Genomic DNA, 22,093 nt, shown 5'->3' with positions numbered 1-22,093 from the left:
GCAAAGAACATATTTCCAAGGTAGGCCAAAGTCTCAGATCCTGGGGGTTAGGACTCAAACACAACTTTTTGGGATACGTAAGTCAATTTATAACAGATTTCATCCATGACTTTGAGAGCTGTTTTTGTGGCAAGATGAGGGAAGATGACCAGAGCGTGTTGAGAAGAGATTGAGAAGTGGAAAATACGGGCTAGCACAAGAAAAACAACTCTTTTAAGAAATTTGGCTACATGACTGTTCACAGTAGCCAAGGTTTGCAGCAACCTAAGTGTTTATCAACAGATGAACGTGGTGCAACTTCTCTGTAAGTGGGAAAAAATGCGGTGCATGTACATAATGGAGTACTATTCAGCCATGAAAAAGAATGAGATCCTGTCATTTGCAAGAACATGGATGGAACTGGGGTCATTATGTTACATGAAATAAACCAGGCACAGAAAGACAAACATTGCATGTTCTCACTTATTTGTGGGAACTAAAGTTCAAAACAATGGAACTCATGGACATAGAGAGTGGAAGGATGGTTCCCAGAGGCTGGGAAAGGTAGTGGGGGGTGCAGGAAAGTGGCAGTGATCAATAGGTACAAAAAAAATGGGAAAGGATGAATAAGATCTACTACTTGATAGCACAACAGGTGACTATAGTCAATAATAACTGTACATTTAAAAATAAAGGAGTATAATTGGATTGTTTAAAAAACAAAGGATAAGTGCTTGAGGGAATGGATACCCCATCCTCCCTGATGTGATTATCATGCATTGCATGTATCAAAACATCTTTATAAAAATGAAACCACAGAAATGAAAAATGAAACATTAAAAAAAAAAAGAAATTTGGCTGCCTGGAGCACTAGAGCGGTAGACCAGTGTCAGAAAACCTCTGTCTGAGCACCAGCTCCACCACAACCAGTGTGACCTTGGGTCAACCACTTCGCCTCTCTGAGCCTTGGTTTCTCATTTGGGGTATGACCATGTTCAATTGAGAGTGAGTTGGAGCTCTTGTGAAACTTCAAGGAGATGAGGTACAGTAAGGTTTGCAGACTCTGAAAGCAATAGGAGATGCAAGTGATTATGGTTATGTGGTTTTAGGGAGACACTAGCCCATATTTGGCAATATGTATAAGGCAGGAGGCTGAGGTAGAACATCGGGGTTGGGTACTTCCTTCCTTCACTGGGTCTTCTGACCCACACAGATGACACGAAGACCTCCCTGTTGAGCAGGGTGGGCTTCCTGGCTACACTCAGACAGTCTTCGTGGAGGAACTGTGTGTGTGTGGTTGTGTAACATGGTGTTCTACTGAGACCAGCTCAGTCGTGGAGACCTCCACCCAGGCGGTGCTGAAGGAACTAAGAAGCAGACACCCAGATAGAACAGCGGAATTATCGGGGGCCTTCCGAGCTGAGAGCCTGGAGCAGACGCTTACCCACGTATTTTTTTTCTCTCTGAAGAGGTGATTATTATTAACAAACAGGCGTCCTGTGTTTTCTCAAAGAACCAAGATAAACTAGGTAGGCAGCTGGTGCCTGCTTACCACTGATCAAAGACAAACTAGAAAGCATCCTCCACGATGGAGCCTCAGGGCAAGGTCACATATCCCGTGCTCAAAGAATTGTTTTAACCTGTGTTAAACAATTTACCATCTGTTTTCCTACTCTAGAATGTCCCAAGTAGTTTTCTACTTGGGGGTGGGGTGCAGTTAGGTTTTCCTTGCTGCTGCTCTTGACAAACAATATACATACGTATACATATATATATGTATATATATATATATTTTTTGAGACGGAGTTTTGCTCTTGTTACCCAGGCTGGAGTGCAATGGTGTGATCTTGGCTCACCACAACCTCCGCCTCCTGGGTTCAGGCAATTCTCCTGCCTCAGCCTCCTCAGTAGCTGGGATTACAGGCACATGCCACCATGCCCAGCTAATTTTTTGTATCTTTAGTAGAGATGGGGTTTCACCATGTTGACCAGGATGGTCTCGATCTCTTGACCTCGTGATCCCCCCGCCTCGGCCTCCCAAAGTGCTGAGATTAGAGGCTTGAGCCACCGCACCCGGCCGACAAACAATATATTTTATCATACACTCAGCATTTTTCAACAGTGTTTCTTTGTCATTTCCCATAGGAGGCTTCCCATCAGTCCAGTATCTTCCACACTCAATCTTGGAACCTCTGACACAGGCAGAGAAGTTGCAGCCTAGAGTCTTGGCTCTCGGGTGTCGATGGGGGCCTAGAGGACTCTACATGCTTAGGTCCAGTGTCTGCCATTGGGCTTGCAGCTGAGCCTCAAGACCTTCTTGTGGGTTGACAAAAAGGGGGACACTTTGCCCCAGGGGTTGGGGAAACTGGGCAGAACCTGGTTCTAGAGGTTCCACTGAGTAAGCTGAGTCCAGGCGGGACCCATGGCCTTACGAGTAACTGAAGAGTCCCCTGCAGGGTGGAACCCAGTGGCAATGGGGCTGCAGGGAGCAGTCCCCCCACCCCCTGCCCCCCACTCAGGAGTCAGGGAAGCAGAGAGTGGTGTATACTCTGTGAGGAAGGACAGATCATCCTTCCAAGGAAGAGGCTGGTTAGCTAGAGGGGCTCAGTTGCTAGCAATGATTAATTTACTCCTTGCTGCATTTTTTGGATGTCACACCCAGGTGCTGAGCTGGGTGGCTGGGGAAGTGTCAGGGCTGAGAGGCTGCAGCAGGCACGGGGCCTACCAAGTGCAGGGTGTCTTTATAGGAAGAGAAACTCCCTCCAAAGCAGCCCTCCTGTGCACGTCACATGGAGATCTCTTTAAAATGCAGATTTGGATACAGTAGGTCTGGGGTAGGGCTAGAGGATCTGCATTTCTAAAACATTCCCAGGTGATGCCCATGCTCCTGTCCCACAGACTGCACTTTTGGTAACAAGGGTAGGGAAACGGGGTTTAAGTGTCAGCAGTCACGGGAATCTCATGGTATTCAATTGCAGGGGCTGCAGCCAAGTTTCCCAGGAATCAGGAGTTGTCAGCAGGGACAGATTCTCTCTCTGGAGCTGCGTGGTCTCTGGTCTGCACATCTGCTCTCTTCTCCTCTAGTCTGGCTTCCTCTGTAAGTAGTTGTAACGTGGCCTGTCCTTGACTATCCTTACCGTTACAAGGATTCTGACCTCAGCCTCACAGCACCAGCACCAATCTCCGTAGGGCTGTAGCTTTTTTTGTCTCTTACTCCACACTTGTTGTTCCTCTCAAGATTCTGATCGGCTCAGCCCTGTCAGGTGTCCACGCTCAGTCAAAGCGGCTGTGCTAAGGGGCCAACATGCAGGGCTTCTCCAAAGCCCTTTTAAGCAAGGTTGGGGGACCCCACTCAATGGGAAGGCTCGGTGAGGTGGGTTAAAGAAAATACAGCCTTGACAAACTTGTTCAAACATTATCAGAAACTTGAAGAAAAAAATCAAAGTTTCAGGATATATTTTGGCTGCTTTCCAAAATGCACATTATTTTGGATTATTCATGGAACGAGGTGGGTGGGCACCATAATCTTTTTCTTGCTTAAGGTCCTGGAAGGAGCAAGGGCTTGGCATGAGCCCCAAATATGCCCCAGAGAGAAAGCAACAGGGTGTGTGTAGAGACCAAAGACCTGTAGATTGAGACATATTAGGAGGTGGGGGAGGACAGAACCTGAGACGGGGCTGTTTGTTTGTTCATGTGCCCCAGGTCAGATCAACTGTGAAAGGTGCTGTAGCATCTTTGTAGCTCAGGAACAATGACCCAGGCACCAGATCCCAGGTGCAGGAGGAGGGACTACGTTTTTTTTTTTTTGAGATGGACTTTCCCTCTGTCACCCAGGCTGGAGTGCAGTGGCACAATCTCAGCTTACTGCAACCTCCGCCTCCAAGTTCAAGCGATCCTGCTGCCTCCAAGCTCCAGGTTCAAGATCCTTCTGCCTCAGCCCCTCCAGTAGCTGGAATTACAGGCACATGCCACCATGCCTAGCTAATTTTTGTATTTAGTAGAGACAGGGTTTCGCCATGTTGGCCAGGCTGTTCTCCAACTCCTGACTCAGGTGGTCCACCCACCTCAGCCTCCCAAAGGGCTGGGATTGTAGGTGTGAGCCACTGTGGCTGGCTGAGACTAAATTTAAGTGACAGCAATAGGGTCTGGTGATGGGGAAGCATTATGGCTCTTTCACTTGGGTTTCTTATTTCCAGATATGGAAATAAGACCTACAGAGATTCTGATTCACTCAAGGTTAACCTCCCAGTTGTGGCTGAGCCAGCCAAGAAAGTGTTCTGACACCCAGCAATGAGCTTTTCTGGAATTGAGGGGACTCTTAAGAATACATAATACTACCAAGTTTTCATTCACACAGAGTTTGCAAAGCAGTCGTGGAGGACTCTCTTAAGAAGGGCAAACGGTCCCTGAGGGGGAGGAGCTGCTTGCTGCAGGAGCTGCTTGCCAGCGATTATTAATTCATTCCTGCTGGATCCGTCTTGTGGGCCTCCTGCGCACAATCACATTAGGAGAGTTGGCAGCTGCAGAGGGAGAAGCCCCACTCAGAGGGAAGAAGGTGGGACTCCTCACAAGGTTACTCTGCTCCCAGTTCCCGCTCTTGGGAGAAATGCTCAGTGTTTTTGGGCCTGGGATCAGGCTACTGAGGACACAGTGTTCCGGGGTTGGTGGCAGATCTTGGAGTAGGGACAGGAACTGGGCCAAGAGACTGGAACTTATGCAAATCAGGCTGAGGATGGCTCAAGGAGGGGGCAGCCCCTGCCTCATGCCTCCTCCCTCAGTATACCCAGAGCCAAGCACCTCAGGAAGGAGGAAGAAGAAATCTTCAGGAGGAGCTTTATCTTTCATCTTCAATGCTAAGCTTTGTAGGAGGGTGTGGAGGTGTGGATGTGTGGGGAGAGCAGTGAGCCCTCCTTTTCTCTTGAATCCTTTCTTGCCAAAATAGTCCATGTGTTTAAATGCCTATGGGGCAGAGAGGGTTAACAGAAAGAAAACTTGGTGGTTCAGGAAGGAGGAGAACGGGGTTAATAAATGCATTAGGTCTGGGAGCAGCCGAATGTGTCTTCCGGGGTCTGGAGGTCTCCAGAGCTTTTTTTTTTTTTTTTTTGAGATGCAGTCTCACTCTGTTGCCTAGATGGAGTGCAGTAGCTCAATCTCGGCTCACTGCAACCTCCGCCTCCCGGGTTCAAACAATTCTCTGCCCCAGCCTGTCAAGTAGCTGGGATTATAGGTGCTCACCACCACACCCAGCTATTTCTTTTTGTATTTTAAGTAGAGAGGGGGTTTCACCATGTTGGCCAGGCTGATCTTGAACTCCTGACCTCATGATCCACCCACCTCAGCCTCCCAAAGTGCTCGGATTATAGGCGTGAGCCACCACGCCCAGCCTAGAACTTCGTATTTTTAAAGGTCAGGTTTCTCAGAGAGGTGTATACTGTTGTGGGGGCTGTGCACTGAACAGTGAATATGGAGCCCCCAGCAGCAGGCTTATTTTGTGTAAGTTAGTAAATTCAGGATGACCTATGGCAAAACTGTGACATTTAGCAACAGTGTCTTCTACCCTGTTCTCAGTGCCTGCCCCCCTCCCTTTTTCTGTTTGGCAACTCATGTTCTAGCAGTTGCCTAGCCAACACTGTCTATTCCCCAGTTTAAACCTTTCCCTTCCTTTTTCCCTTGCAAATCACTCCACTTCCTTGATTTTCTCAGCGTGACTGACTCACAGAGGAAGTCCATCTGACAAACAGCATGCTAAGGGAAACAGTCATAGAATCATAGAGCTTGGCGGGGGAGACGGGGCAGGCCATTCTGGTCAGAGATGACAAATCCTGCACTAAGGACTTTGATTTATTTTTAAATTCAAATGTGGAAGCCTTCCCTTTGGGTGTGGTTTTTTCTATTTCTCCCTAACCCTATGATTCCTTGTCATTTCACAACTACCTGCTTAAATCAGTTATGTTACCTCTCTGCCTTGAGGAGGATATTTCTGAATTTACTGAGCCCCCAGTCAATGCCCTCACTTTAGAGATTAGGAAACTGAGGCTCAAAGAGGTGGCATAACTTTCTTTCTGGTTTTTTTGTTTCGTTTTGTTTTTTGAGATGTCGTCTCTCTCTGTTGCCTGCGCTGGAGTGCAGTGGCGTGATCTTGGCTCACTGCAACTTCTGCCTCCCAGGTTAAAGCGATTTTCTTGCCTCAGCCTCCTGAGTAGCTGGGATTATAGGCATGTGGCATCATGCCTGGCTAACTTTTGTATTTTCAGTAGATACTGGGTTTTACCATGTTGGTAAGGCTGGTCTCGAACTCTTGACCTTGTGATCTGCCTGCCTCGGCCTCCCAAAGTGCTGGGATTACAGTGTGAGCCACTGTGCCCAGCTTAGCTTTCTTAATATGTTCAAACTGTAAGGTGTATTGGGTTTTTAAAATATGGGAGCTGCAGGGGAAATGTGAAGGAATAAATCTCAGATGGGGGAAAACTGCCCAGGGTCACATAGTTTGTCTGCTGACTGGACTCCCTAAGCAATGTGTTGATGGTTTTCCTAAGTGTAAAATGAATGCATGGGACTACTTGATCTCAGATATTTCTCTTGCTCCTTCATTCTCGATTCCTTCTCTAGAGAAGTTAGGAGGATTCCACTGACAAAGGTTAATGGTGCAAAGTGTGTACAACTGGATCAAAGCAGATTAGAATCATTTTCTCACTTGTCTAATAGTTAATACCTGAAAAACTGATTGGATGGCTGTATGATCCCTCTAGTTTAGGTAAGATGGCCTAAACGATTAGATCGGCCCTACAGTAGTCACTAAATTGAATCAGCACTGGCTTCTCATTTTGGCTGTGTTATCACCATGTGATCATATGATTTCTAGAGAGGTGTCTATTGCCCTAAATTCTGCATTATAGGTGTGTAATAAAGAATATGGCTGACCTCTATCTTTGGTTCTAGGAAGGTAGTCTGTAAACTTTTGGAGTTTCTCAAGTGGGAGGGGTGTCTTCGTTATTCACAGTGGGCCCCCTTGACCACACCTGATAGTTTATGGAAATGAAATGACTCAAGGTGGGCCCCTGAAGAGTTTATGCTAAGGAGACAACCCAGGATGTAGGCTGACTGTGCCAGAGAGACCAAACATGTGATGAGAAAGTTGGAGTTTTGAGTCAGCAGTGTTAGCTCAACTTCTGGGAAGAGATGAAGGGAAAAAATGAGTTCAGTAACAGGGCTATGATTCAATTAATTGTGCCTATGTAATGAAACCCAAATAAAAACTCTGGCCGCCAAAGCTTGGGTGAATTTCCCTGTCTGGCAATGTGAACACAAATTGACACACACTGATGTTGTAGGAGGAAAAAGCTTTGTGTTTGGGACCCTCCCAGACCTCCTATTTCTCTTCCTTTGGCTGGTTCTGATTTATGTCTTTTTGCTGTAATAAAACTATAATCATAAGTGAAGGGTGGGCATGGTGGCTCATACCTGTAATCCCAGCACTTTAGGAGGCTGAAGTGATCTGTTCACTTCAGCCTCCCAAAGTGGTCAACATGGTGAAACCCTATCCCTACTAAAAATACAAAATTAACTGGGGATGTTGGCATACACTGTAACCCAGCCACTTGGGAGGCTGAGATGTGAGAACTTCTTGAACTGGGGAAACAGAGGTTGCAGGGAGCTAAGATCTCACCATTGCACTCCGGTCTGGGCCATAGAGTAAGACTCTCTCTCTAAAAAAAACAATATGTCCTGCTGGCAAGATGGCCAAATTGGAACAGCTCCGGTCTGCAGCTCCCAGCAAGATCGACACAGAACATGGGTGATTTCTGCATTTCCAACTGATGTACCTGGTTCATCTCACTAGGACTGGTAGGACAGTGGGTGTAGCCCATGGAGGGTGAGCCAAAGCAGGGTGGGGTGTTGCCTCACCTGGGAAGCACAAGGGGTCAGGGGATTTCATTCTCCTGGTCAAGGGAAGCCGTGAGGGACCATATAGGGAAGAAGAGTGCATTCCGGCCAGATACTGCACTTTTCCCATGGTCTTCACAACTGGCAGACCAGGAGATTCCCTCCGGAGCCTATCCCACCAGGGCCCTGGGTTTAAAGCACAAAGCTGGGCAGCTGTTTGGGCGGACACTGAGCTAGCAGCAGGAGTCTTTTTTCATACCTCAGTGGTACCTGGAATGCCAGCGAGACAGAACTGTTTACTCCCCTGGAAAGAGGGCTGAAGCCAGAGAGCTAAGTGGTCTGGCTTGGTGGATCCGACTCCCACAGAGCCCAGCAAGCTAAGATCCACTGGCTTACAATTCTCACTAATAGCACAGCAGTCTCAGGTTGACCTGGGACACTCAAGCTTGGTGGGGGAAGGGGATTCCGCCATTGCTGAGGCCTGAGTAGGTGGTTTTACCCTCACAGTATAAACAAAGCTGCAGGGAAGTTCAAACTGGGCAGAGCCCACCACAGCTCAGCAAGGCCACTCCTGCCATACTGCCTCTCTAGATTCCTCCTCTCTGGAGAGGGCATCTCTGAAAAAAGGGCAGCAGACCCAGTTAGGGACTTATAGATGAAACCCCCATCTCCCTGGGGGAGAGAATCGGGGGGAAGGGGTGGTTGTGGGCACAGCTTTGACAGACTTGCCTCACAGCTCTGAAGGGAGTAGCAGATCTCCCAGCACAGCATTCAGGTTCTGATAAGAAAGAGACTGCCTCTTCAAGTGGGTCCCTGACCCCTGTGTATCCTTACTGGGAGACACCTCCCAGTAGGGGGCTGACAGACGCCTCATACAGGAGAGCTCCAGCTGGCATCCCAGAGGTATGCCTCTGGGACGAAGCTTCCAGAGGAAGGAACAGGCAGCAATCTTTGCTGTTCTGTAGCCTCCATTGGTGATACCCAGGCAAACAGGGTCTGGAGTGGACCTCCAGCAAATGCTAGCAGACCTGCAGCAGAGAGGCCTGACTGTTAGAAGGAAAACTAACAAACAGAAAGGAATAATATCAACATCAACAAAAAGGATATCCACTCAGAGACCCCATCTGAAGGTCACCAGCATTAAAGACCAAAGATAGATAAATGCACAAAGATGGGGAGAAACCAGTGCAAAAAGGCGAAAAATCCCAAAAACCAGAATGCCTCTTCTCCTCCAAAGGATCACAGTTCCTCTCCAGCAAGGGAACAAAACTGGATGGAGAATGAGCTTGACAAATTGACAGAAGCAAGCTTCAGAAGGAGAGTAATAACAAACTCCTCTGAGCTAAAGGAACATGTTCTAACTCAATGCAAGGAAGCTAAGAGCCTTGAAAAAAGGTTAGAGGAATTGCTAACTATAATAACCAGTTTAGAGAAGAACATAAATGACCTGATAGAGCTGAAAAACACAGCATGAGAACTTTGTGAAGCATACACATGTATCAATAGCTGAATCAATCAAGTGGAAGAAAGGATATCAGGGAGTGAAGATCAACTTAATGAAATAAAGTGAGAAGACAAGATTAGAGAAAAAAGAGTGAAAAGAAACAAACAAATCCTCCAAGAAATATGGGACCATGTTAAAAGACCAAATCTATGTTTGATTGGTGTACCTGAAAGTGATGGGGAGAATGGAACCAACTTGGAAAACACTCTTTGGGATATTATCCAGGAGAATGCCCCAACCTAGCAAGGCAGGCCACCATTCAAATTCAGGAATGCTGCTGAGAGATCATTCAAGTGCTTAAAAATTGCCCAGAGCCCGTGGAGAAACAGGAACACTTTTACACTGTTGGTGGGAGTGTAAATTAGTTCAATTATTGTGGAAGACACTGTGGCAATTCCTCAAGGATCTAGAACCATAGATACCATTTGACCCAGCAATCCCATTACTGAGTATATATACCCAAAGGATTATAAGTCATTCTTCTATAAAGACATGTGTTCATGTATGTTTGTTGCAGCACTATTTATGATAGCAAAGACTTAAAACCAACCTAAATGCCCATCAATGATAAACTGGGTAAAGAAAATGTGGCACATATACACCATGGAATACTATGCAGCCATAAAAAGGGATAAGTTCCTATCCTTTACAGGAACATGGATGAAGCTGGAAGCCATAATGCTCAGCAAACTAACACAGGAACAGAAAACCAAATGCTGCATGTTCTCACTCATAAGTGGGAGTTGAAGAATGGGGACACATGGACACAGGGAGGGGAACATCACACACAGGGGCTTGTCAGGGGATGAGGGGCTAGGGGATTGAGAACATTAGGACAAATACCTAATGCATGTGGGGCTTAAAAGCTAGATGATGGGTTGATGGGTGCAGCAAACCACCATGGCACATGTATACCTACATAACAAACTTGTATCCCAGAGCTTAAAGTTAAAAAAAAAAAAATGCCCAGAGCATGGGAAGGCCTCCATTAGTTATTCTTATTCTCCATTGAGCTCTGTCAATAGAGGCAGCATAATGTACTCTAAAATGCATAGGCTTGGCATAGGGACAGACCTGAGCCTTAAATTCTCTCCCTGTCACTGCCTTGCGAGATGTTTAGCTTCTCAGTGCTCAATTTTCTCATCAACAAAATGGAGCCACTGACATTTGCAGTATTATCCCAAGGCATAAAAACTATATAATTTAAGTCCCTGACCCATGGTAAGTGCTCGGTAAGAGGTAGCTATGATTACTGGCTCTGCTGGTTGATGTTTATAACCAATGAGCTGCCTGCTAAAGTGCATGAGTCAGAGGAATGAGGGTGGGAATGGAAGTTCAGTAGTGGTATTGGTGAGCCTGTACTTGGAGTGCCTGAACCTCAAAGAAGTCCTAAAGGTTAGGTTTCGTTGCTAAGGGATTGGAAGTAGGGAAGAAGGGAGAGGCCTCGTGCCTTTCTTGAAGATGCTCCCACAGAGCAATGTGGGTGGGCAGGGGGAGGTGGCTAGAACCAGCAGCTCAGGGTTGTCTCCAGGAAGGTGAAATTCATTGCTATTCTCTACAATAGGCTTTGTTATTTATGTGTCACACTGTTTGTTTATTGAATAGGTATTTGACAGAAGTATACTCAGCAGAGCACATCAGCGGGGATGGTGTTTTACCAGCAAATAAATTAGAATCATGGAGTTAGCTAAGGCATAACTAAGTACATGGCATAAATATGTCATTTGGCCATTATGAATTCATTCATGTATACGAATCTTTAATGCAGCTCTATCAAAGCTTTAAATGAAATATTCTCTTTATATCAGGCCTGTATTTTAATTACAGGCAGGAATAATATTAGTGCATCCTCCAGGAGCTGTGAAAGTTGGCTAGTGCACTGTGTGACAGCTTCTCTCCAAGGCCTCAGAGCATGCCCAGCCCCAGCGCAGGCCAGCCCCCAGCAGCACACCTGACCTCTCCTTTTCCTTCCTCTCTCAGCCCTGCTTCTTTCTCCTCCTGTTGCAGTAGCGCATTGGAAGGCAGAGGGAGAAATGGGAGTGCAAAGCAGGGGAGGACAGACAGCAGGCTAAGGTCCTGGGGCTCAGCCAAGGCATGCGAGGGGAATAAGGTGCTGGGATCAATGGAGTCCCCTGGGAGTCCAAGGCAAACATTTCCAAAGTGCTCTTGACTGACACTTCAATTCCCCATTCCCTGCTGAGAAAGCTTGCTTTCTAAGACTTGCATTTGAAAGGACAGTTACCCCCTCCCACTGACCTTTGCCTACTTTTTTTTTTTTTGCAGGGAAGAAAGGAGGAAAAAGAACTTAAGAAAGTAAAGAAAGAGACTGTCACAGTGACCATTCCTCTGCTATCAATCATTGGTGGCGGTGGAGGAGGTGAGTGGGGAGAGACCAGGAGGGGTGCAGGAAGGTCCCAAGCTGCTTGTGGAAGAGCTGAAAGTTTCCATTTCTATTCAAATATTATTAGCATGATGGGAAAGAGCCATTTCCCAAGCTTTCTTACAAGTGATTTTCACCAGGAATGCAGCTTCATGTGCTGTTTCTTTTCTTTCTCTCTAACTCTCACTAGTGCCACACACATCTTAATCATGTATCTTGTCGCCGGCAACCTAGGATTATTATTTTTTTTCTTGACCAATTTATACTGATTGTGTGGGAGGTTCACAAGATATGGTGGATGGGGGGCGGGGGGTTGTGGCCGTGGGTGGATTTTCAGAAATCCCTACACTAAATGCCTCATCTCTGATGTAGGTCTTCAAACAACTCAAAGGTTCTAGGGTCAAAGAGTCAAGTTTGCTATTATTTGGAATCAGTGTTCTTAGGAATCATTCTCCCCTCCCTCCTGGATCCCTCATTTTCAGATAATGTAAGATAACTTGAAGGCTCCCAGAAAAAGAAACCATCTCTAATAAATTTCTGTTACTCAACGTTTTTTTTTTTTTTTTTTTTTTTTTGCATGTAGGAAGTAGAAAGAAAGCAAAACGTATTTCAATAATCACCATGGTTTGCCTGGAACCCAGGGCTTGCTGGGTGAGGGAAGGCAGAGAGGGTTGGGAAAAAGGCACCTTGATCTTGGTGGCATCAAACCCACTCATCATCACACTCTTCCATGTCCCAGTGGAATGATTGTACCTATTTTATTTTTGACACTGGACATGGCAAATGTATTCTTTTTCGTATCTTGTATTTATAGCAACATGTTATTTACATGATATTTAAAAGGTGTTTCGAATCATTGAGTGGGGAAGTTTTAGAATGGAGTATGACCTTAGACGACATCTTGTTCACTTCTTCACTTTCCAGAAGAGGAAACTAAATATGGAGAGCATGGTCTTAAGTAAGAACAGATACTGAGTGAGTGGCAGAAAAAAGGAATAAGCTCAACAGAGAACAGACAATTGCCCAGAAGACTACTATAAACGGGCACGTGGTAAATACCTACAGATGACCTTGCCCACTCCATTATTTTAATTCATCAGCAAACACACTCTTTGTAGCAGGGCCTGGGGACACAGAGAGCCATCCCTGGTGGATTTCCGGACGTGTGTGCTTAGAGGAAAAATGATAGGCGCAAAGTGTCATTTCTAGAAGAGAAAAAAAGATGGTGATTTTTATCATTCTTGTTTTCTTTTTGCTTTTATTTTTGAGATGGCGTCACTCTGTTTTCTAGGCTGGAGTGCAGTGGCATGATCATGGCTCACTGCAGCCTCAAACTCCTGGTCTCAAGCAATCCTCCTGCCTCAGCATCTTGCGAGCTGAAACTACAGGTGTGCACCACCACTCTTGGCTAATTTTAAAATGTTTCTTTTGTAGAGACGAGGTCTCACTATGTTGACCAGGCTGGTGTTGAACTCCTGGCCTCAAGTGATCCTCCCAAAGTGTTGCGATTACAGATGTGAGCCACCGTGCTTAGCTATTCCTGTTTTCAGATGGGAAAACCAAGGGTCAAATTGTCTTTTTTAGACATTCAGTGGAACTTAATATGGACTGTAAGTTTCTATGAGTCTGGGTTATTTGGGGTGCCAATGCAGAGAAATGTGTTAACAACGCTCTGTAGTTTCCATTTCAGCCTCGTCTATCCAGGAGCAGTTAGAATCTAGGGCTCCTCTGAGTGCCATGGTCAGATGGGGATGGGGAACAAGCTAACATGAGGGAGAAGATCTTAATGAGAATAGAGGGAAGAGAGGCAACCCCTGGCAACCACTGTTCTGTTCTCTGCTCCTGTGAATTTGACTTTTTTCAGATTCCACATGGAAGGGAGATCTTGCACTATTTGTCTTTCTGTGCCTGGTTTATTTCACTTAACATAATATCCTTCATGTTCATCTATGTTATTGCAATTGATTGGATTTTCTTTTTATGGCTGAAAAACATTCCATGGTTTATAAGTACCATAATTTCTTTATCCATTCATCTGTCAGCGGCCACTTAGGTTGTTTCCGTATCTTGGCTATAGTGAACAATGCTGCAGTGAAGGTGCGAGTGCAGGTGTCTCTTTGATGCACTGATTTCATTCCCTCTGGGGTTATACACTTCTGGGTGTACACTGGATTGTTTGACAGTTCTATTTTTATTTTTTGCGAAAAGTCTGTACTGTTTGCCATAATGCCTGTAAGAGGAAAAGATTTCTAAGTAAGCCTTAGAGTGAGCAGCTCATGTCTCCCAGCAGCCCAAGCCTGTATCTCTCCTGGAGGTCTCCAGCCTCTAGCATTTCACACTATGGGTAACAAAGGAGAGGGCAGAGGTACTCAAGGCGTTTCAATAGGGGCTTCTGCAGTGTGTGTGTGTGTGTGTGTGTGTGTGTGTGTGTGTGTGTGTGTTTTGAGTGACAGCTGCTAGCTTAAAGAAAGAAAGTTGATTTCAATTTAAATTTCTCCCTGGGGTTACAGGAAGCTTCATTTTTGGTAGTGGGTGTGGCTGTGCCACCACCGAGGTTTACAATTGCCATAGATCCAATTCTAGTGTAAACCACTGAGCTCTGGGGGTTTTCTCTTGCTGCTAGATTGATCCAGTGACCTCAGAGGGCATTGTGACGTGGAGAGTGAGCTGTGAAGTGAGACTTGACCAAAAGTTGCTGATGCTGGTTCTGCTGACAGGAGACTGTGTTCACATCTCAGTGGATGAACTCAGGGAGAGGAGAGCAGAGCTGAACTGAGATCCTTTACAACTTGCAGGCACTAAACCTCTTAAATCATCATTGAAAAGTCATTACAAATCTGGCAGAAGAGCATGGTACGGATTGCCAAGAGACGGCACAAAACCCCATTTTCTCTCCACAATACCTGTAATGAACTGGAAGGGCTAGGGTGGAGCTGAAAAACAGATTTCCTGCCATAACTAAAGTCTCTTTTCAGCCTGGTTTGCCACAGTTTTATAATGTGTTAGAATTTACATTCACATGTTTGTTAACCATTCTTCAGCGCAGTGAAACGTTTTATCTGTCTGACCTCAACCTTTACCATATGGTGCCACAAACTGTTGAGCTGCAGTCACACCGTGGGCGGTGGGGGCTGGGGGTCAGCGGGCCTGCAGCAGCACATTCAGTCCAGGCCTCAGTGGGACTCTGTGACAGGAGTCCTGTCCCCACTTCAGGGAGGCCATTCCCACAAATTCGTTTAAAAGGCAAAAATGCCCTTCATGAGCATGTGTTTTTTGCAGTTGCTAAGATCTGTGTCACGACTGGTGCACATTTTCATTGGAAAAGTTAAAGGAATATGTGGGTCACTTGCAGCAGATGTTAGATCTATCACTTGACCATTTTTCAGGACCAGAAGCCTTGAGATGTGAGCTCACCTTGGGATTTGGGACAGCGCCTTCTACCCTCTGAGGCTTAGTACATATTAGCTTTCTAGAACAATGAGAACAAGTGTCCCGAGACAGGAGCAGCTGGCTCACCTGTTTTGAGGAGCAGGAAGAGGACTTAGGGAGTCAGTCTCTCAATAGTTAACCCAGGCGAACTGTCCTTGATGCAGGACAAATTCAGTTAGGGAAAATTAAATATTTCCTTGAGTGTGAAGCACTGATGAGGAAAGAGAGAGATAATTAATTATTTGATTATTTGAGGCCAGGGACAGAGTGGTTTTAGAAGAGCTCTAAGTCTTATTGATTCATTACAAGGCCACGGGGACAACCAGAGACGCTTCAGCTAATGCCAGTATGAATGTCCTATGAAAGACACACCCAACAAAGCCTTAGAGTCACAGGCCATAATATCCATTCATTTCCTCCCCAGTGTCCTACCTGGACAGGGGTATACTCAAACTGTCACAGGAAGATTTTATCTTATTCCCAAAGATCTCCCACAAGAGACAGACATATAGATTCCTTTCTATCCTTTTCATCTTAATTGTCTTTCTCTGCTGGCATTTATTATCTTGACTCTGCTCAGGTGTGGGGCAGTGCCACCACTCTGTTTATTAGTGCTGAGAGTTTAGGGTAACTGACCTTTGGAGATGGCTCTTAGTCTTATAATTGTAGGTCTCTGTGGCTATGCGTTCATTCGACAGGTCCATGTTGACTGCTTACTAAGAATCAGGTGCTGATGAACAGCAATGCTTAAAATGGATCAGAAGCCCTGACTTTACGTTCGGGTGATATGCTAGGCTTCCTGTAGTTTGAACAAAGTACAAGCCATCTTTGATTTCATAGCAAGAGAATTTTGCGGCATACTGTGTGAATGTATGCACCTTTCCCTATTTTCTTAAGGGCACTTAAGAAAATTGGCCACTACATCAGCAAGTATGTATCATATACTGACTATGCGCATGATCTAGGGACTTTGGAAGCATCTGTGTGGTGCTACGTTGGGCCCACCAAGATTACATAAAACCCTCACGATCTCCTACCCTCTAAGGATGAACACAGACAACAGAGCTCAGGGCCCACTATGAACTCACACATCAGTTCCTTAAGTTAGTTCAAGAACTCTACTTGTTCCATCTTTTTTCAACAATTTCCTTCACTCTGGCTTGACTGAAGTGAACACTACTCTCACGGCCTCCAAGCTGGAATCTAACTTCTTATGTGGAACTTTCATTAGCTCCCAGCAGGAGCATTGCCTAAAGCTTTTTTTTTTCCCTCCCAGTGCTTGGCTCTGCAAACCTCTTTTTCCTTTAATTGATCAATTTTCCTGTTCAGAAATAGATATAATCAGATATATGGCTTAGTAGCCTCTCTGAAAAAGCATTAGCTCTGTCTACTTAGACAGGCATTAGGTTTGACACCCTCGAGGTTGCTTTTCTTTTTCAAGAAAAATTAAGTGACTAAGTAAGAGGGTGCTAAAACAAAGTTGTATTACTGCTTGGCATTTAATTGGGAAACTTGCTAATGTGTCCTTTGAACTCCTGGTTTTCCCTTTCCCTGAGGAATTGCTGATACTTTGCTTTAATGGCAGCATAAAAATCTCAGTTTGACTCCGGGTGGCATTATTTGGGCTTTAAGAATGCAAATTGTACAAGAGCGAAACTCCGTCTCAAAAAAAAAAAAAAAAAAAAAGAATGCAAATTGTTGTTTTCAGTGCATTCATTGGTCTAGTGATTCTGACAGCCACCATATCCAAGTAACTGACTGTTCAGAGAAAGTTTCTAATTTGGAGGGCTTCTTAGCTTTTGGGATCTTGAAACGTTCTATTGGTGGTTGCTGTTTATAACTTTCATTTCATGAGGCTGATCTGTAAGGAAAGTCAATGCTTGCCAAAAGGAGGGGTTGGGGGAGATGGGCAGAAATTGCTCTCCCTGAATAAAGAATTATGGTAGAATGGGAAGCAAGTTGGCTTAGGAGCAAATAGACCTGCATCTGAATTCATTCTTCCCTTACTTATTTTCGTGCAAGATTCAACAACTCCCCAAGCCTCAGTTTTTGCATTTACAAAATGTAAGCAATAGATATAAATCTTGTATCATAACTCAATCTTACAAAAATATAACTTTCAAAATTCTTTGACAACTGAACTTTACATGTATTGTAAGATATTTTGGTCAGGATATAACTGAATTCCAGCCAACATAGGGGCCCTTCTCACTTTTCCTTGTGTCTTGTAGACTCAAAGCACTGGGGAGAGCCAGTCCTGACCTTGCTATTATCTGTCCACCAAAATCCAACACAGTGACCTTTGACCCTTCTGGATCTTGGTCATCCATCAAATTGAGGTTGCCCCCGAGGCACCCCTTGCCCCATCTATGTGGACCCATCAGGTCTTCTGATTCGCTCTTCCACTTTCATGTTATGCACGAGACCTCTGCAATAATTTTGTTGTTTTCAGACAACAGCAGGGCATAAAAAATCTCTGGGGCAGCTAAGGTGCCTTTGTTTTGACTCACTGTACATTTCTCTCTAGAGGTCTCGCTGCTTCTCTGGGGCTCTGCTGGTCAATAGGTGCAGGGTTCCCTCTCTGGAGTTCAGCAACATCCATTATATCATCCCTTTCCCTAGCAGAAATAAATGGTCTTGTCTCCAGGGAAAGCTCTGCTCTTAAACTTCACTTAGTTCGAGCGTTTAACCTATGCCTAAGGTCCTTTTGAGTCTTGTAAGACCATTGAATCTTTGGAATGGAACGCCAGAATATTTTTTTCTTTTCTTTTATTTTCTCTCTACCTGTTTCATCTGCCCCCGAATGCAATAAGTATTGACTAGTCCAGACACTTGAATTGGGAGCAGTTGAAGAGGTGAAAGAAAGCAAACTATCCAGGGCAAAGCAGAAAATCAGTTAATAATCCCAAATATTATTCTGCCCTATGGGGATAAGAACATCCTCCCTGTAGAATTGTTGTAAAGTTCACATGTGAATGTGAAACACTTGGTCCTGAGATGCTCAAAGAATAGATAGGCCCCATAATCCATGCCATCCCCACTTCCCCTCATGGTGCTAAGGGAGGGTGAGCATGAAGGCTGGGTTTAGTGTCCTTCCTGCCACACCACTTTCGCTTTTCGTTTTCCTCAGGTCAGTGTTCTTGGTTTACTCATTTGTTTATGTTGGGAACTAGGGAATTATCTTCAACACCTCTCCTTTGCCTCCCCTTTCCTGCTCATGTTCCCAAATCCAGTCATGGCAAAGTCTAAGCCTAGATTATTCTCTCTCTGTCTCTCTCCCTCTTTCTCCTTCTCTTCCTCCCACTTCTTTTTTTATTGCATTTTAGGTTTTGGGGTACATGTAAAGAACATGCAAGATTGTTGCATAGGTACACACGTGGCAGTATGATTTGCTGCCTTTCTCCTCATCACCTATATCTGGCATTTCTCCCCATGCTGTCTCTCCCCAACTCCCCATCCCCACTGTCCCTCCCCTATTTCCCCCCAACAGACCCCAGTGTGTAGTGCTCTCCTCCCTGTGTCCATGTGTTCTCATTGTTCAACACCCGCCTATGAGTGAGAACATGTGGTGTTTGATTTTCTGTTCTTGTGTCAATTTGCTGAGAATGATGGTTTCCAGGTTCATCCATGTCCCTACAAAGGACATGAATTCATTGTTTTTGATGGCTGCATAATATTCCATGGTGTATATGTGCCACATTTTCCCTGTCCAGTCTATCATCGATGGGCATTTGGGTTGGTTCCAGGTCTTTGCTATTGTAAACTGTGCTGCAATGAACATTCATGTGCATGTGTCCTTATAGTAGAACAATTTATAATCCTTTGGATATATACCCAGTAATGGGATTGCTGGGTCAAATGGAATTTCTATTTCTAAGGCCTTGAGGAATCGCCACACTGTCGTCTTCCACAATGGTTGAACTAATTTACACTCCCACCAACAGTGTAAAAGTGTTCCTATTTCTCCTCATCCTCTTCAGCATCTCTTGTCTCCAGATTTTTTAATGATCACCATTCTAACTGGCATAAGAGGGTATCTCAATGTAGTTTTGATTTGCATCTCTCTAATGACCAGTGATGATGAGCATTTTTTCATGTTTGTTGGCCTCATGTATGTCTTCTTTTGTAGCTTCTTTCTTTGTCTTCTCTCTTCACTACTCTCCCACCCCTGCAGGCTTCTATCTCTTTCCTTAACCACTATCCTATTCTCCCCATTGGTATCCCAATAGCTATTCTTGTCCACCTTTAATTCTTTCAGCAGCCAGAGGATATTCTCTCTCTCTCTCTCTCTCTCACACACACACACACACACACACATACACAAACACACCCCTCTGCTGACTCGCTTACTTCCTGTTGCCCAATGAGAATAAAATCTAAAGCTTGCTCACATGTCCTACGAGGCCCTGCCCCACCTGGCCCTCAGCCTCATTTTATTTCACCCTGTTCTGTATAGATGCACAGCTCCAGAGCCAGCACATCCTCAGTGCTTTCGGCAGACCTCTTCCTCAGGGATACTCCCTTCCACTCACCACAGTTGATGATTCTAGCTTTTACATCTCCCCATCATATCTCCATGCTGACCTCTGACGTGCCCACTCTCTGCAGATGACCTGTTCTCCAGCTTCAAGAAAATAGAGGACATGATTTCAGAGCTCCCTACACTGAAATAGTTTTTCCTTCACTGCTCCTTCTTTTCTTTCCCATTTCTCAGAGTGGACATACCCCACATCCTTTCCTAGGCTTGTCTTTCTTCCTTGGCTCCTGGTTCCCTGCTTGTTTGCACCGCCTAGGACTGCCTGACAGAATACAGGACACTTGGTTAAATTAGGATTTCAGACAAACAGTGAGCAGCTTTTTTAGTATAACTATGTCCCAAATATTGCACAGAGCTAAAAATTATTCATTGTTTATCCAAAATTCTAATTTAACTGAGAATGTCTTGTATTATAGTTTTTATTTGCAAAATCTGATAAACTTATCCTTAACCTCTTTAAAAGTTTCTCTTTTTCTTTCTCTCTATCCACTGGGTGGGCTCTCATGCAGGTTGGACATTTTTTGCAAGCTTCTTCTACTGAAAAACTCTTGAACGCTAGGAAATCATTCCCTTGATTCTGTTCTCCTTCAAGCTATTACCTTACCTCTATAGCCTGCCATTGATTCTTCTTTACTTGCCTTTCATTCTCTTGGTCTTTGCAATATGATTTCCAGTATCGCCACTTCATACTTCTTAGCTAACACAAATGCTTTCTAAATTCTTTCTTTAGAAATCTTCATATCCAATTACACTTTTCGTCTGGGTGTCCCACAGATATTTCCCCTTACACACTCTGTGCTCCCAAGTGTCCACAGTTAACTTTTAATTGCTCTCGTAATTTCTCCCTCTTTCTGCTCCAATTGTTGTAATTTTAGAGTATCTACATAGGTTGAGTTACCTAGGTTACCACCCATGAAGTCATATTTAATCTTTTCTTTAATTTTTCATCCCCAATACAATTGATTACAGGGTTTTATGACTTGTCTCTAGAATAAACTTTTCTCAGTATTGTTCTTTTATTTTTTTAAACCATACTGTCCCTATCTTAGATTAGGTTTCTATCATTTCTCATTGGATTAGTATCATTTTCAGGTCAAAAAGGATGCAACATTTTCTGTGTTTGATGGATATACCAAATTAGCCTCAGAGATTATACCAAATTTCATTCTTGTCAATAAGGGACTATTAATTTTAAGGAATCCTTCCCAAAACTAATTGTTGTCTTCAAAAACAACTGCAGCAATCCTTTCAATAAAAATTTCATTTTGAAGTTCTAATCATATTACCAATAATGTTGAACACTTTTTAGCCTCCGAATCTTTATGCAACTCAAAGCTTAATCTAAATCTCCTGCTTAAAATCTTTCATGGCTTCCCATTGCCATGAGATGAGATCTGAAACCCTTGCCATGATATTTAATGCTCTTCATTATCGGGCCCCCAAATGTTTTTTTTCCAAATTATATTTCACATTATCCCCCATCCTCCTCCATGGAGTAATAGGGAGTGCAGGAGGGTTATATGGTAAATTCTTTGAGGTCAGCAGCTGTGCCCTTTCTCTCTCCTACCATGTAATCCCAACTCTAGTCCATAATTGGTGCTTAATGAGTAGAAGGGTGATGAGTGAGAATGAGTGAATGGGGGTGAAGTCTTTGGTGGAGAAAGGCAAAGAGAAATTAGGGACAAGAAACAGCTTCAAGTGGTAGATTGGGTGGATAGTGTGTCAGAGACATCCAGGGCTTATGGTTCCAAAGTGGCTGTCCTCCATAATGCCACCCATCCATGGAGGCTAGGATATAAAAGTATATCATTTAGGATAATTCACAAAAATGCACATACAACTGTACATGTTAATCTTGGGAAATGTGTCTGGAAAAGTGAAGAAGTCATTTTCTTGAGGCTACAACAGCAATCCCTGTACCAGCAACCTTAGGACAGGACTTATGTAGCTGGCTGCAGTCCCACCCCTACTCTGAGCTCCAAACCTAGTAGCTCCCTGGTAGGGATTTGCTGACTTTTCTCTACCTCTACCCAAATGGCAGCATCCAGGCACCACAGCTTTGCACAGCCCCAGTTACCTGGCTGCTCCTTGAGTTGCCCCTCTTCACCCGGGTCACTGGACAGCTCCCTTTCTGTCACCACCGCCGGTAGAGGGCAGCTCCAGCAACATCCCTCCTGCACCCTCTAGTGGCTGTTAGGATGTTGCAGAACTTGAGAAACAGCTTTCCAGCTATCACATATTCTCACTTTTATAAGTTTTCACTCATAAGTGGGGGCTAAGCTAGGAGTTAACAAAGGCATAAGAATGATACAGTGGACTTTGGGGCTTTGGGGTAGGGAGGAAGGCTTGGAGGGGGGCGAGGAATAAAAGACTACACATT

The 22,093-nt window shown here is 44.7% G+C and overlaps 1 long non-coding RNA gene across 1 annotated transcript in view; it reads left to right on the top strand.

The window, feature by feature from the left end:
* Positions 1–2,977: 2,977 nt before the first annotated feature.
* LOC128931513 (uncharacterized) overlaps positions 2,978–22,093 on the top strand; it is a 63,914-nt gene continuing 44,798 nt past the window's right edge. Inside the window, exons 1-2 of the long non-coding RNA XR_013525844.1 lie at positions 2,978–3,076; positions 11,651–11,744. This is a non-coding gene — a long non-coding RNA (uncharacterized LOC128931513). The remainder of the gene's footprint in view (positions 3,077–11,650; positions 11,745–22,093) is intronic.

This window comes from Callithrix jacchus, chromosome 1, assembly GCF_049354715.1.
Source record: "Callithrix jacchus isolate 240 chromosome 1, calJac240_pri, whole genome shotgun sequence".
Classification (NCBI taxonomy): Eukaryota; Metazoa; Chordata; class Mammalia; order Primates; family Cebidae; genus Callithrix; species Callithrix jacchus.
The sequence above is the reverse complement of the archived record's forward strand: the minus strand, read 5'-3'. Positions and strand labels throughout refer to the sequence as shown.